Source organism: Muntiacus reevesi, chromosome 13 (genome assembly GCF_963930625.1).
Source record: "Muntiacus reevesi chromosome 13, mMunRee1.1, whole genome shotgun sequence".
NCBI classification, from domain to species: Eukaryota; Metazoa; Chordata; class Mammalia; order Artiodactyla; family Cervidae; genus Muntiacus; species Muntiacus reevesi.
The window spans coordinates 32,414,662-32,419,360 of NC_089261.1; the positions used below are offsets into that span (position 1 = coordinate 32,414,662).

Below are 4,699 nucleotides of genomic sequence, written 5' to 3' on the forward strand. Positions count from 1 at the left end.
AGCCAACATTACTGAGTACCTAATACCTGCTGGGCTAGCATATAGTTATAAGAACAACAGAGTTGCTGTTTTTAAGGAGTTCACTGTTTTCTAAAAGAGACAAATCATTATAATATATGTACAATTTATGTATAATAATGCATATACATAATAGTATGTATTATATTCAAGACACTGTGGGGAAAAATTGGAATATTAGACTTTGGAGATCTCTAACAATTTTATAGGGGACGTAGGATTTGATCTAAGTCTTCTTAAATTCCAGAAAATACTTCACCAGGCTGAGACTAGAGTCTGGGGACACCTGTTAATATTATACATAGAGCATGGCCTAAAAATGATTTCCATTTAAGAAACTAAAAGCCAGAGAAAGAAGAGAAGCTTTTATTCCCAAAGCATGGGGGAGAACATGGTGGAAGGTTAATAACAGAACATCTGATAAGAATAAGACCTAGATCCTCAGTTCACTGAGGAAAAAGCTAGTGCAGAATGATGGTCTAAATACATCAAAGTCAAAGAGAAAAAGAATTCTCCATGTACTCACAATTTCACCCAGATTTGCTCAAAACTCACAACTATGAGCAAAACTTGGCTATATATAAATACATAATTCTAGAGTACACACAGTATTTTCATTCCTTCTCAAAAATCTAATAATGTTTGAGAGAAGTTTAAATAATACCAAAACTCTTAATTGTTCAAAGACTAACTCATGAAAAATTTTCATTTGTATGTGGAAAACTTTTCCTTCTAGTCACGCTCTTTGCCTAAGGAGATTTTTTTTTAATAATTAATTTTTATTGGAGTATAGTTGATTTCATTCTGTCTGTCCTCTGATGGATGAGGATAAGAGGCTTATGGAAGCTTCCTGATGGGAGGGACTGGCTGTGGGGAAAACTGGGTCTTGCTCTGGTGGACTCAGTAAATCTTTAATCCAATTTTCTGCTAATGGGTGGGCCTGTGTTCCCTCCCTGTAGTTTGGCCTAAGGCCAGACTATGGTAGGGGTAATGGCAGTAATGGCAACTTCCTTCAAAAAGACTTATGCCAGCTCCCAGGACTGTTGGAGTCAGTGCCCCTGACCCCGAGGCAGGCCACGGTTGCCCACACCTTTACTGGAGACTCCCAAACACTCAAGGCAAGTCTGGCTCAGTCTCTCGTGGGGTCACTGCTCCTTTCTTCTGCGTCCTGGTGCACACAAGATTTTGTTGTGCCCTCAAAGAGTCTGTTTCCCCAGTCCTGTGGAAGTTCTGAAATCAAACCCCACTGGCCTTCAAAGTCAAATTCCCTGGGGGTTCTCAGTCTCTTTGCTGAATTCCCAGGTCGGGAAATCTGTTGTGGGCCCTAGAACTTTTCCAACAGGACAAGAACCACTTTCTTATAATTGTTCTCCAATTTGTGGATCGTCAGCTCAGTGGCTCTACAGTGGAGCTAACAGGGACCTCCTCCAAGAGGACTTATAACCTCAGATATACAGATGACACCACTCTTATGGCACAAAGCAAAGAGGAACCAAACATCCTCTTGATGAAGGTGAAAGAGGAGAGTGAAAAAGCTGGCTTAAAACTCAACATTCAGAAAACTAAGATCATGGCATCTAGTCCCATCACTTCATGGCAAATAAATGGGGAAAAAATGGAAAGAGTGACAGACTTTACTTTCTTGGGCTCCAAAATCACCATAGATGGTGACTGCAGCCATGAAATTAAAAGACACTTGCTTCTTGGAAGAATACCTATGACAAACCTAGACATTGTATTAAAAAGCAGAGACAATACTTTGCCAACAACGGTCTATATAGTCAAAGCTATGGTTTTTCCAGTAGCCATGTATTGATGTGAGAGTTGGGCCACAAAGAAGGATGAGCCCCAAAGAATTCATGCTTTTGAACTGTAGTGTTGGAGAAGACTGTTGAGAGTCTCTAGGACTGCAAGGAGATCAATACCTGTCAATCCTAAAGGAAATCAATCCCGAATACTCATTGGAGGGACTGATGCTGAAGCTGAAGCTCCAATACTTTGGCCACCTGATGCGAGGAGTCGACTCTTTGAAAAAGACATTGATGCTAGAAAAGACTGAAAGTTGGAGGAGAAAGGGATGACAGAAAATGAGATGATTGGATGGCATCACTGACTCAATGGACATGAGTTTGAGTAAGCTCTGGGAGTTGGTGATGGACAGGGAAACCTGGCGTGCAGCAGTCCACGGGGTCACTAAGAGTCGGACATGACTGAGCAACTGAACAACGAACAACAAATAGTTGATTTACAATGTTGTATTAGGTTCTGCTATACAGCAAAGTGATTCAGTTATACATATGCATATGTCCACTCTTTTATATTCTTTTCCAACATAGGCCACTAAAGGGTACTGAGTACAGTTCCCTGTGCTACCCAGCAGGTTCTTATCTATTTTATGTATAGTATGTATATGTCAATCCAGATCTTCCAATATATCCCTCACGCACTGTCCACCTTGGTAATGATAAACTTGTTTTTTATATCTGTGATTCTATTTATATTTTGTAAGCAGTTCATTTGTACCATTTTTAAAGAATCCATGTATACATGATATCGTGTAGTATGTGTCCTTCTCTGCCTAGCATTATTTCATTCTTCTTACGGCTGAGTAACATTCCATTGTGTATATGTACCACATCTTCTCAATCTATTCCTCTATCAATGGACATTTAGTAGACTTTTAAAACTGTTGTTTTTGTTTATTCACTAAGTCATGTCTGACTCTTTGTGACCCCATGAACTGCAGCAGGCCAGGCTTCCCTGTCCTTCACCATCTTCTGGAATATGCTTGAATTCATGTCCACTGAGTCAGTGACGCCATTCAACCATCTCATCCCCTGTTGCCCCTTTCTCCTCCTGTCTTCAATCTTCCACAGCATCAGGGTCTTTTCTAATGAGTCAGCTCTTCACACGAGGTGGCCAAAGTATTGGAGCTTCAGCATCAGCATCAGTCCTTCCAGTGAATATTCAGGGTTGATTTCCTTTAGGATTGACTGGTTTGATCTTCTTGCAGTCAAAGGGACTCTCTAGAGTCTGCTCCATCACCACAGTTCAAAAGCATCAATTCTTCTCTGCTCAGTTACCAGATAGTTATGGGGAGTGGGGAGCCCAAGCAAGAGCTGAGGCAGAGTGTTAGCGTGGATGCAGGCCCAGGCTCCCCATCTGCCCCTGGCACCCCAGCACATACCCCAGAGCTGCGGTGCACCCACGAGGATGGGCTCCAGGGAAAACACCCGGGCCCCTGAGGCTCTTTTTCCAGTGCTGGGTGAGGCAGTGACGCTACTCAGGCACCCACTGCTCTACGCGAAGCCTCTTATCCAGAGAGGTCATGAGTGGATGCCCCCACCATTGGGACCAGCATGCTGGGAAGGAAAGTCCTCTGCCCACCAAGCTTCCTCATCTACACCGCGGACCCTGTGCAAGCAGATGGGAAGCTAGGCCCTTCCCAGGCCTGAGCTGACGTCTGCCACCCTCCCCACCGTGCCCTGGGTGGTGTGAGGAATGCTTTTCCTCTGGCTGAGATGGAGATGGTTTCCAGCTCAGCTGACACAAGGACTTCTCTGAAGGGAAGTGGTGAAGGAGACCCCCAGAGACGCCAATGCAGCTCGTGTCCCGCATGCTGACCCGCCCCCTGCCTGTCACCTCTATGTGCTGCACAGTCGGTTCTGTGGGCCGAGGGCCAAGGACAGCCCAGAGTTGAGCCCCACGGGGAAGATTTTCATAGAAGAGAGGCTGCTGGGATTCCCTATGGGCTTAACCCCTCAACTCCTGGGAGATGTGGTTTTCCTGTGGACCTGCTGGCCACTTCTTCAATGTCTACCTGGCAGGTGACTGCCTGAGGGACACCCCAGAAGGGCTGGGCAATGAGACCACAATCCAGGTTCCCAGTTCAGCCAGGCTCTGGCCATCCGGAGCCACCCTAAATTTGTGATGGGGGTCTCAGTCAGCATGTTGACCTACCCCTTCCTGCTGGTCAGCGATCTCATGGCCGTGAATGACTGGGTTGCATGCCAGGCTCCCTGCTCACTCTCCAGTGTTCCAATTCTGGATCCACGGCTGGAAGGACCTGAGTGTGCAAGGCCAGCATGTCTGAGGCTCCAGTCTGATTTTCTGCTGGGTGGCATCAGGATCGTGCTTTGTCCTAGAGTAAAATGAATCATGTGAAAACAACAGAAGGGTCTCCGTTCATTTCCAAGGCAAACCATTCAATATCAGAGTAATCCAAGTCTATGCCCCAACCACTAATGATGAAAAAGGTGAAATTGAAAGCTTGCGTGAAGACTTACCTACAAGACCTTCTAGAACTAACACCAAAAACAGATGTCCTTTTCATCATAGGAGACTAGAATACAAAAGCAGGAACTGAAGAGATACCTGGAGTAATAAGCACGTTTGGCCTTGGAATACAAAATGAAGCAGGCAAACCCTAACAGAATTTTGCCAAGACAATGCACTGGTGATAGCTACTACCCTTTTCCAACAACACAAGAAACAACTTCACACGTGAACATCACCAGATGGTCAATACTGAAATCAGATTGATTATATTCTTTGTAGCCAAAGAGAGAGAAGTTCTATAGTCACAAAAGCAAGACCAGGAGCTGACTGTAGCTCAGATCATGAACTCCTTATTGCAAAATTCAGACTTACATTGAAAAGAGTAGGGAAAACCACTAAGCCT

At 44.6% G+C, this 4,699-nt stretch overlaps 1 pseudogene; it reads left to right on the forward strand.

Moving 5' to 3' along the window:
- Positions 1 to 3,159: 3,159 nt before the first annotated feature.
- LOC136145477 (mitochondrial carrier homolog 1 pseudogene) lies at positions 3,160 to 4,168 on the forward strand (annotated as a pseudogene).
- The last annotated feature ends 531 nt before the right edge of the window (positions 4,169 to 4,699 follow it).